Source organism: Ranitomeya variabilis, chromosome 3, assembly GCF_051348905.1.
Source record: "Ranitomeya variabilis isolate aRanVar5 chromosome 3, aRanVar5.hap1, whole genome shotgun sequence".
Classification (NCBI taxonomy): domain Eukaryota; kingdom Metazoa; phylum Chordata; class Amphibia; order Anura; family Dendrobatidae; genus Ranitomeya; species Ranitomeya variabilis.
The window spans coordinates 611471177-611483715 of record NC_135234.1 but is presented as its reverse complement, the minus strand read 5'-3'; the positions used below and the strand labels follow the sequence as shown (position 1 = coordinate 611483715).

General features: G+C 41.0%; 1 protein-coding gene across 5 annotated transcripts in view; it reads left to right on the top strand.

Annotated features, from left to right (window-relative positions):
• Window positions 1-12539, top strand: part of ENOX1 (ecto-NOX disulfide-thiol exchanger 1) — a 768733-nt gene that overhangs the window by 268948 nt on the left and 487246 nt on the right. For all 5 annotated transcript variants that reach the window (XM_077297345.1, XM_077297342.1, XM_077297343.1 and 2 more), the window contains one exon: window positions 8713-8766. The gene's annotated coding sequence lies outside the window, so the exon portion shown is untranslated. The remainder of the gene's footprint in view (window positions 1-8712; window positions 8767-12539) is intronic.

The following is a 12539-nucleotide window of genomic DNA, read 5'->3' as shown; positions in this document are numbered from 1 at the left end:
CTTATTCATTCTTTTCTAGGATAAACACTAGAGGAACATATTAGAGATGACGCTGTATGTTGTCTTTTGGAGGCTTCTCTTTAACCCCTTAACAATACACATTTAAACTAATGTTGTTAAGTGTGTAGCGCCATCACGACAGTGGTATTTAATTTGTTGCATGGGGGTTACAAGACCCCATTTGTAACCATCGGACACCGTGATAATAATCATGGGTGCCAATGGTTACTATGGTAACGTAAGGTCACGTAATTATCCCAGAGTACAGTGGCCTGTGAGATACAGCTATAAGCTGGGTCCCACAGGCACAGTCAGTGAGACACTGGCAGTCTCATACACTGCAGTGTAGGAGACCAGTAATCAAAATAAAAATTATATATGTCCCACAGTGGTACTAAGTAAAGAGTGCAAAAAAATAAATAAAATATGTAGAAAAATGTAAAAAAAAAGAAAACACAAATCATAAATCATTTGTGATAAAACAAAAATAAACAAAAAAACGCACATATACTTGTTATTTTATAAAATCTGTGAGACACCTATGGGTTCAAAATGCTCACTATACTCATAGATTAATTCCTTACTCAGAGACGTTTATATTATTGGGCCACTTGGGGGGATTTCTGCTTTTTTGGAACCTTAGGGGCTCAGCTAATGGAGCCCACAATCTATTCAAACAAGAGCTGCATTCAAAAAGCCAAGTAAGGCTGCTTTCACACATCAGTCTTCAGGCACAATCCGGCAAATTTTTAAAATAACGGATCCGTCGGAAATTGTGAAAAACTGATGCGATGGATCTGAGTTTGTGGATCTGCCGGCTATTTTTGGATTCTGGGGAAGAGAGAGAGAGAGGGACAGAGACTCCAGAATGAAAAAATGCATGATTTGATTAAAAAAAAATGGAATCCATCGCTGATTCAATCATTTAACCTCACGTTTCATCCGTTATTCGACGGACAGAAAAAACGTTCCTATGTCCGTTTTTTCCGCCCGCCGGAAAACGAATTTTCGACAGATCCATTAAAAAACGGATGAAATGTGAGGCAATCTGGCGCTAATACAAGTCTATGAGAAAAAACTGATCCGGCGGCCAGATTCGTTTTTTCAAAATTCGCCGGATTGTGCCTGACGGCAAAAACCTGATGTGTGAAAGGGCCTAATGCTCTTTCCCATCCAATCCCTGCCATATGCACAAAACTGCAGTGTCCATTAACATATGGGGTACTACCACATTCGAGAGAAATTGCATACAAAATTGTTGGGTCCAATATCTCCCATTACCCCTAGCGTAAATTATAAATTTCGTGTGAAAACAGTATTTTAGTGTAAAAAATATATATATTTTTTGTTCTCGCATCTAAAAGTTATACGTTTTTGTGAATCACCTGTAGGTTAAAAATTCTCAACACACGCCTAGATAGCGTAAGTTCCTTGAGGGATCTAGTTTCCAAAATGGCGTCACTTTGTTTTTTTTGCTATTATTGCATGTCAGGGGCTCTCCAGATCCGACGTGGTATTCACAGTCTATTCCAGACAAATGTTTCCTTTCATCGCCCTGCCAAGTGCCCAAACAGAAGTTTTTGACCACATGTGATATCATTGCGTTCAGGAGAAATTGCGTAACTAATTATGTGGTCCTTTTTCATTTATTATCCATTGTAAAATTCCAATTTTTGTGCTAAACCAACATTTTGGTGAAAAAAAGGAACATTTTCAATATGACGACCTAATGTTATTAAATTCTGTGTCATACCTGTGGGTTCATGATGCTCACTATACCCCTGGTAAATATCCTTGAAGTAAAATGTTCATTTTTTTCCCTTACACATTGCTTTAGTTCCTGCGAAGCACCAAAAGGGTTAATAACTTCTTGAATGTGGTTTTGAGTACCTTGAGGGGTGCCGTTTTTAGACTGGTGTCACTCTTGGGTATTTTCTGTCATATAGGACCTCCCCACAAGTCACTTCAAAGTTGACATGACCCTAAAAAAAATGGTTTTGTAAATTTTGTTAGAAAAATTAGAAATTGTTGATCAATTTTAACTCTTCTAACGTTCTACCCCCCAAAAAATTATCTTTCAATAATGATGCAGATGTAAAGTTGACATGTGGGAAATGTTATTTATTAAATATTTTTTGAGAGAACTCTCTGATTTTAAGGGCATAAGAATGAGAAGTTTGAAAATTGCAAAATTTTCAATTTTTTTTCACAAATAAACTTAAGTCATGTCGAACAAATTTTACCTCTATCATGAAGTACAATATGTCACGAAAAAAAAACAATCATCAAATCAGTGGGATCCGTTGAAGTGTTCCAGAGTTATAACCACATAAAGTGACTCTGGTCAGATTTTAAAAATTTGGCCTGGTCATTAAGGTTAAAATTGGTTCTGTCACTAAGGGGTTAATGTATATTGGAAGCATTACCCTGTGTGTACGTCACAATGTGATATTAACTGCTTAGGCCCAGTTTAGATCACATTTATGTCTCCTGGCGGGTGTATTTTGTGCGCAGTTTTACCTTTGGAGACGCACCGTGTTTTCTCTTTAGTTGCTATGGGCTGTTGTCAGTGACATAACTGTTCAGTACTGGTTTTCATATCTTACCCTTATGCTTACAAAACCCTTATCAAGCGTTTGCGCGATCCATCATAATTTCCTCCATGAATCATGACTCCATTGTTTACCAGCAGAAGTGAGATGACTCGCACGATGAATAGTATAATGGCATGTCACATGAATTGATGGTATTGATGGCGCTGCAAGAACAAGTGTGGGGACACCTTTTTCCTGATCATTTTGTGTGTTAATTTTATTCCCTACAGAGCAGTAATCGTACTTCAGCCACCCTCCTGCCATAGACGTATCAATCTTCTCATGCTCCTAGCAACATTTTAATATCATACGTATTCGGGCAAAATTCTTGTTTCCAAATTATTGCAAAAAAAATGATAAATAGCAGATGAGTCTAAAGGCCCCATACACAATAGATAAGGTGGCCGAACCTGCTGATCCTTTAAAGAGTTTGGTGTCTCCCAACTGTTGAATTTCAATGGCCAAACCTCTTTTGTTTTCCATGCGATAAGCTGCTGCCAGAAGTGTCTGTTAGCTGTTCTCAGGAGTGCCAGCTTGAGCTGAGTGTTACTGTGTATGGGGGAGTCCGCTTTTGGCTGGCAGTCATCTCCCCTATCTACCGTATTATGCATTAGGGCTTTTAATGTTATTTCAAATATGATTGCTTTGTCTAACATCTCATAACTTTTACAAACACGTACAGACCTTCCCTCCCTACTGACTACTCTGGAGGTGTCCTTACCTTGGATATCTTTTGGTCATCTGTGATCATTACCTACTTCCCCTACACATAAATGCTTGGCTCAACCTAATGTTCAAGTGTTCTTAAAATCCAGATGACAACTTATCTTCCAGGACACCAAAATGATCAGATGTTTCAATAAAAAGCCTCTGGTCCTTATCTCCAACCAACTTCATCTTTTGGGCAAAGGTTGGGAAGCCCCAATACGCATTACATTATGGGAAAATGAATTCTCTGCTCATATACCGTATATACTCGCGTATTAGCTGACCCCCCCCCCCCCCCTAATTTTGCCACAAAAAAACTGGGAAAACTTAATGACTGGAGTATAAGCCTAGGGTGGGAAATGCAGCAGCTACCGGTAAATGTCAAAAATAAAAATAGATAGCAATAAAAGTAAAATTAATTGAGACATTAGTAGGTTAAGTGTCTGAATTAGGAGCCCCATATAATGCTCCATAAAGTTTATAATGGCCCCATAAGATGTTCCATATTAAAATATGCCCCATATAATCCTGCATAAAGGTTAATAATGGCCCCATAAGATGCTCCATAGACACATGTGCCCAATATAATGCTGCACAAATGTTGATTATGGCCCTATAAGATGCTCCATAAAGATATTTGCCCCATATAATGCTCCACAAACGTTAATTATGGCCCCATAAGATGCTCCATACAGACACTTGCCCCATATAATGCTCCACAAACATTAATTATGGCCCCATAAGATGCTCCATAAAGATATTTGCCCCATATAGTGCTGCACAAACGTTGATTATGGCCCCAAAAGATGCTCCATAAAGATATTTGCCCCATATAATCATGCACAAACGTTGCTTATGGCCCCATAAGATGCTCCATACAGACACTTGCCCCATTTGCTGTTGCTGCAATGAAAAAAAAAAAAAAAATCACATACTCACGTCTCCGTCGCTCAGGCCCCCGGCGCTTTCAATATTCACCTGACTTCGTTCCGGCGCCGCTCCATCTTCAGCGTTTTCTGCACTGACGTTCAGGCAGAGGGCGCGCACTAACCACGTCATCGCGCCCTCTGACCTGAGCGTCACTGCAAAAGATGCTAAAGATGGAGCGGCTCCGGAATGAGGAGCAGGTGAATATCGCGCACCGCTCCACCTCCCCATTATACTCACCTGCTCCTGGCGCGATGCAGTCCCTGCTTTCCCGGCGCCGCAGCTTCTTCCTATATTGAGCGGTCACCGTTACCGCTCATTACAGTAATGAATATGCGGCTCCACCCCTATGGGAGGTGGAGCAGCATATTCATTACTGTAATGAGCGGTACCATGTGACCGCTCAGTATAGGAAGAAGCTGTGGCGCTAGGAAAACAGGGACCTGCAGGGACTGCGCCAGGAGCAGGTGAGTATAATTAGACAGCCCCCGCTTCCCCTCACCTGCCGAACCCTGGGTATGACTCGAGTATAAGCCAAGAGGGGGCTTTGAACCCAAAAAATGGGCTGAAAATCTCGGCTTATACTCGAGTATATACGGTATGTGGATTTCATTTTAATGTTTATTGGGTCCTTTTAACGGAATCTGTCAAAAAGATAAAATCCCCTTCACGTCCCCCAAACTGCATATATGGGAATGTAGGTCTTTGAAATGTATATCCAGCAACATTTTTATATCTTCTAGTTGTTGCTGCATTCCCTAGAAATTAGCGTTTTCTTTCATATGTATACAAATGAGGCATTAGGGCTTGACAGCAGGGCTGTGTAGTCGGAGTCCATTTTGGTGGTGTTGGTGTCATGTAAATTGAGGAGTTGGGAGTCGGAGGTTTGGCTTACCGACTCCACAGCCCTGCTTGACAGAGCACTTGACTATACTTTGTATCCCTTGGTTGTTTCCCTGTCCATCGCCAGTCTCTTTAGCTTGGTGTGACCTCAAGCACCAGGTGAAGACTTGAGACATTGAGGTATCAATAAGCTAACTAAAGAGGCTAGTTCTGGCAGCAACCGATCTGCAGAGGCTATTTAAGTGCTCTGTTACACCCAGAGCACGTAATGTCTCATTTGCATGTGTATTAAAATGTTCCTGCTTATTACACACCGCAGTTACTGATGGACTCCATTGTCTAAGGCTACGTTCACATTTGCGGTGTGCGCCGCAGCGTCGCCGCCGCAACGCACAGCGCAAATGTGAACACATGCACAACGCTGCTTTTTGCGCCGCATGCGTCCTTTTTTCCATTGAATTTGGACGCAGCAAAAATGCAACTTGCTGCGTCCTCCGCGCCCCGACGCGGGCGCCGCAGGGACGCATGCGGCGCAAAAAGCAAGTGCACCGCATGTCCATGCGCCCCCATGTTAAATATAGGGGCGCATGATGCATGCGGCGCCGCTGCGGCGCCCGACGCTGCGGCGCTAGCCGCAAATGTGAACGTAGCCTAATAGGAGAGTCTGTCAGGTTCCACCAAGGGGTACATCCTCTTGAAAAGAAAAATTGAAAAATTGTTGCATTTCGAGCTGTGTTTTTCCTTAAATATGACAGAATCTGCTCCTCCTCTGTAAAAACAGACTTTTACCACTATATTGTACGGTTCCCTTCCTCTTATTATAGTGTTTTTAGTAATATAAATGTCAGATTTGCTATATCATTCATGTCTGGGAATAGAAAAAAATCACTACAATAAGGATTTATTCTCTAGTAGTAGTAATTCCATGGAGAATTCTAAAATTGTGTATTTTGCATATTTCTTCTCGGGTTTAGTGACTGTGAAACAAAGCTCAGCAGTAGTAGCCAGGGCGAACCAATATATATTCAGCTCTTGATACATCTAAGCACAGCAATTTGCATCAAGACATCAATATGTGGAAATTGTGTTCACTGGGGATACTCATCCTGCTGCACAATGCGTCTCCGAGCATTTATCCAGGCTTGAAAAGTGACTGTATTGAGTGTTGTGGAGTGGAATGTTTCTTACCCCAGGATAATAATTTTCATCATGATTAGAGGTGTAACTCTTTGTCTCCTCATGTTTGTGTATGACTTGGGAAAAGACAGAATAGAAAACGGTCAACACATTTTATTTCATTTTCTTCCTTTAATCTGCCTAAGCTCCCTCCTTCCCCGAATATTGATTTGAAACTGCTGCATGTCAAACAGGGCAGGGACCGGTATCTTGCAGCGCCTCTTTGTACGCCAATTAGGCTGCTGTAATTTAAATGTAGGCTTCCTTACTGATATGGAAGCTTTGCCTGGTTAGCTGGGATATTCTCATCCGGCATTAGCGCTGTAATATAATGATTTATTAAGGTGGTGGAAGATATATTGATCTCACTAATAGCTTCAGCCTTGGCATATAATGCTTTACATTTTACTTAGCTTAAAGGGACACAAGCTTTATCTATGTTCCCGCATGCTGCCGGTCTTGAATATTTAGATTCCTGGGAAGGATTAGTATTCAGTATTGCTTAGAGGAACGCAAGTCATACACTGATTTACCATAATATTAGCCTAGAATATTGCGATTCCGCCGTGGAAAAAAACGCAGTATGTGCACAAAAATGCGGAATGCATTCTAAAAATAGGATGCTTAATGTAAACATTTTTTTTGCAGTTTTATCGTGTTTTTATAGTGAAAAAACGCGAAAATTCCTAAACGTGTGCACACAGCCTGAAGGTACGCAGAGTGCCTTCAGCTCCGCAGTGGGGAGTTACACGGACCCTACATCCCTTTATGCACACAGCACTGCCACCATGTACAAGACGCCAACCTGGAACGTCATGGCCAAGAAACCAGCATCCTAGTGGTATCAATCTCACTTTGTACTGAAGAAGATGACTTGGGCAAAACGGATTAGAGTGTTTCACTCCTGAGCAGTGTCTGGAAACCAGGACTGTCATCTATTTGTAAAAGGATGGCCACTCGGAGGCTTCCGGTTGAATGTAGCTCTGACGCCACATTCTGATCTCTTTGTATACATAGTACTCAAACTAGGACAGCATGGGCTCGAATTCTTATTACAATTGTGTTTTTTTAAATTTTAGATTATTTCTGCAATATCCCAAGCTCTACTTCCCATTACATATAATACAGAGCATTCTGGAAAAAAACGCAGCATATTCATTAAAGTGCTGAATCGCGGCAATTCCGCACACATAGGAATGCATTGATCCGCTTACTTCCCGCATGGGGCTATGCCCACCATGCGGGAAGTAAGCGGATCATGTGCGGTTGGTACCCAGGTTGGAGGAGAGGAGACTCTCCTCCAGGCCCCGGGTGCCATATAATTGTTAAAAATAAATAATAATTAAATAAAAAATCATGATATTCTCACCTTCCGGCGTCCCGTGCAGCTTTCCCGCTCCTCGCGACGCTCCGGTCCCAGTAAAGCATTGCGAAAATGACCTGTGTGACGTAGCGGTCTCGCGAGACCGTACATCATCTGGGGTCATGCCGCAAAGTATTACTGAGACCGGAGCATCACGAGAAGCAGGAAAGCTGCACGGGACGCCGGAAGGTGAGAATATCATTATTTTATATTTATTTTTTATTATTTTTAACACTCTTTCTCTTATTACACTGTTTGACAAGTGTGACCAACCTGTCAATCAGTTTTCCAAGCGATGCTACAGATCGCTTGGAAAACACTAGCATTCTGCAAGCTAATTACTCTTGCAAAACACTAGTGTTTAGCGTGAAAACGCATGCCAATTCCGCATGCGATATACCCGCGGCAGGGAGTTGCAGAATTGCCGCGGAAATTTCCACGGCAATTCTGCAACGTGTGCACTTAGCCTCACACATATTACCTTTTGTGGTCCTTTCTATGTACACTGTGGTTTCTGGCACATTTGTACACTGTTGGAACAGAAGATTATCTGAGGACACTGCTATATACCTGTATGTCTGGTACAATATGAGTCATTCTGTGTGGGGCACAAAGTGCTTTGGGCCATTGTATTTTATGCACTAAGATGCTACATGGGAACTTGCTTAGCGTTTTCTTATTGTTAACTTAGCCTAATGTACATCTGATAATCAAGAAGATAAAAACTGCTCCTTGCTCCATTACGTGCGTATTCTACAAAACACTGAACATTAAAAAGCATACTGCCCTAAAAAAAGACGTCATTTGCACAAACCCTAAAAAAAGACGTCATTTGCACAAACCCTAATAAAGACCTCAGCAGTATAGGGCTGCTGCAAGTAAAAGCCACAGCATGACTTCTGCGTGGAAACACAGCCTTAGGTTCCTGCCAATAAGTAATCGACAAGCAATAATGACCTGTGATGATGGCGAATTCATCCAGGAGTTCTTGTAGGTAACGAGCGCTGTCTTGTGGGCAGCTGTAAATGTCTGTACAGATGTGAATACACTTTTATATTTAAACTCTTGCTTCTTTTTTATGATTTTCCTTTTGTTTTGCAGATTTATCCGTTCTTTGGAGTATTAAATTGCTGTAGACAAGTCCATAAGAAACAGGTAACTTTTTATTTCCATCTACCGTCCACTTATTTTTGCTTTGCAGGTGCAGCAGGAATATGCTGTGATATAAGGTCTCTGACGGAAAATAATAGGCACTGCATATTTCAGCAGATCTGTTGCCCAGCAGATTTGTTAATCCCAGCTGTGAAGAATTAGGGTGTACCATACTTTTCACCTTCACATGGCATTGAATGCTCTTTGTTGGGGAATAATCCGTTTCTATGTCTTTTATTTATTTATTTTTTTACTTTTTCTATTTCACTGTTTTGTTTAATCTGTAAAATAAAAGTGCAGTGAGAATCCGTAGCCGTTCTCTGGATCTATAGTAATTTTCTGGTTTCTTACAAATCATCTCCTATGGGATTAGCGTGCCAAGGGAAGGTCATGTGATTTTTCTATTTTTCCCTATAGAAATTACATTACAAAGCCCAATATTGAATTGTTTTCATCATTATTTTAACTGTATGCTGCGCTTGCATTGTAGTTTCTTTCTATTCTTCTTCCTGTATACCTAGTTTCCGTGCAAGCAGATTCTTAAGTGAAATGTGAATGAAAATACAGATTTTACTGTGTTCCTTTGGGTTTTTTGTGTTACTTTTATCATCCGTTCTCTAACCCCACCATTCAGAGGATTCATGTTTTAGAAGTTTGGAAAAGACGCATTAGGTCTTAAATAATTTGCAATAAAAATATTTAAATGTTTATAATTGCAAAATAGAAAGTAGTTTCCCGTTAAATCATGGTGAGAAGGAATATCAGGATTTTGTACTTTGCTGCTTTTGTTTTGGACATAGAGCATGTCACTTCTTTCAGCGTTTTTGCAGCGGTTTTCACCCATTGGCTTGAATGGGTGTCGAAAAAAAAGCAGGTATCATTATTTGCAGCGTTTTTACTGCAGAAAGTCAATGGACATTAGCATGGACAAAGAGACACAAAAAATGCACCAAAAACACATCTAAACCTGCGTTTTGCCACAACTTCTTTCCTGCCAAGAAGATCAGGTTTTGCTGCAGAAAATAGCAAAAACGCCCTGTGTGAACTTAAGGGTTAACCATGGAAATAAAAAAAAAAATAATAAAATCTGTGCAGAAGAACTAACAGGCAGGGAGTTGCTAACTACCTGCCTTTTGTGTCTGCCGCTTATTTGTGCCAGAACAGAGCAGTCATGGACCGCTCCTGCCGGAAGCAGAGCAACAACATCTCTTCCGCTCTGCTCTGTTGACTGGGTGTGATTTCCGATGTCATGATGATTGACAGTTGGCTTCCCTCTGACTGGCTGCAAGAAGCCGGTTGACGAGCAATATGATGTCGAAAGTCACGTTCTGTCAACAGAGTAGCCTGGAAGCAGAGCTGCTGTGTTGAGCTTCTGAATCACCGGTAATCGCGGTCTGAACCTGCGCCAGAACAAGCTGGTGGTTAGCAACTACCAGCCTGTTAAATTTAAAGCACATAGTTAATAAAAAAAAAAAGAAGTTCTGAGCAACCTCTTTAAAACTTTTGCCGACGACTAAACAACCTGCCTATAATTCCTGAATAGCACAGTTAGGTCCCTAACAAGTGTAATTATGACCGACCTGGAAGCTCGAAGATCAATGACGTGCACAGTAAGCGATTCTTCTAGAAACGTATTGTATATAAGAAATGATGACACCCTCTTCCTGGCTGAATATAAAGAGGCCACAGTTTTAATAATAAAACTGATAAAAATAATAAAAAAGTAATTGAAGCTTGTAAAATTATCCAGGCCAATGAATAAAAAATGTTGATCTATATCTAAAAAATATAATTAAAATTCAAAAGTCCTAAAATGTTATACTATATTATGTGTGTGTGTGAATATGTATGTGTGTGTATATATATATATATATATATATATATATATATATATATATATATATATATATATCTATCTGTAATTAACCTTAATTAAGTACTGTATATACTCGAGTATAAGCCGACCCGAGTATAAGCCGACCCCCCCGTAATTTTGCCACAATAAACTGGGAAAACTTAATGACTCGAGTATAAGTCTAGGGTGGAAAATGCAGCAGCTACCGGTAAATGTCAAAAATAAAAATAGATACTAATAAAAGTAAAATTAATTGAGACATCAGTAGGTTAAGTGTTTTTGAATATCCATATTGAATCAGGAGCCCCATATAATGCTCCATACAGTTCATGATGGACTCCATAAGATGCTCCATATTAAAATATTCCCCATATAATGCTGCACAAATGTGGATTATGGCCCCATAAGATGCTCCATAGAGATATTTGCCCCATAAGATGCTCCATACAGATAATTGCCCCATAAAATGCTGCACATGGCTCCATACAGATATTTGCCCCATGTAATGCTGCACATGGCCCCATAAGATGCTCCATACAGATATTTGCCCCCATATAACGCTGCACATGGCCCCATAAGATGCTCCATACAGATATTTGCCCCATATGCTGTTGCTGCGATTAATAAAAATAAAAAAATCATATACTCACCTCTCAGGCCCCCGACACTTGGTATATTCACCTGCTCCGCGTTCTGCCGCTGTGTCTTCCGCGTCCTCTGCACTGACGTTCAGGCAGAGGGTGGCGCGCACTAATCGCGTCATCACGCCCTTTTGACTTGAGCGTCACTGCAGAGGACGCGGAAGACGCAGCGGTGCTGACGGTGCAACGGGGAGCAGGTGAATATCGCGCACTGCATTATACTCACCTGGTCCTGGCGCCGTCGCTGCATGTCTGTTCCCCGACGCTGGCAGCTTCTTTAGTGAGCGGTCACATGGTACCGCTCATTACAGTAATGAATATGCAGCTCCACCCCTATGGGAGTCGGGTCCATATTCATTACTGTAATGAGCGATACCATGTGAGCGCTCACTACAGGAAGAAGCTGCCGGGGAAAAGATGTGCAGGGACCGCGCCAGGAGCAGGTGAGTATTATTACACAGCTCTGCTCCCCCTCCCCTGCCGACCCCTGGGTATGACTCGAGTATAAGCCGAGAGAGTTACTTTCAGCCCAAAAAAGTGGGCTGAAAATCTCGGCTTATACTCGATTATATGCGGTATATGTTTAAAGGGCATGGATACCTATGACATGGCAGAACTAATTTTTACTTATGTTAATGCAATTTTATTGACTAAGTATAAACAATACATTTCTTTCTTTAATACTCATTTATTCATTTTCTGACCTTTAGATATGCAGTCTGAAGCCTATGCAGGATGTGAGGTCCATCTATGGTGCTGTCTTCCCTTGCTTTAGTTTTACATTACATCACACTAGCTTTCATACATTGGTACAGCTGCAATTCTGCAATTTCCTTTCCATGTGCTTTCCTCGTTGCCTATATCCTGTTTTCTGTGCCCTCCCATATTATGCCCCCTCTCCACCTTCTTGAAATGTGTACCATCCCTTTCCCTTCCCTCCTGCTATCTGTAACACTGAGAAAAGAGAGGGAAATAACAGGGATTTGTATCGGTTTTGGAAATGTATCCAGCTTTTTAAAGAACCTACAGCAGCAATCTGTTAGAAAATATTGAATTAACACTTTAGAAAGTTGCTATATTTTGCTTGTAGGCAGCAGATATATAATGATGAAAAAAATGATATTGCAGTGGTGTTCATGGCCGTTATCGTATGTTCTTTATAGATACTTTAGGTTGAGCTTGTGATGGTACAGTTCCCTTTAGTTGTTTATTCCTGAGGCATATCCAACCTTTTAATTACATTCTCCTTTGTTCATGTGTCTCAATTGTAACAAGCTGTG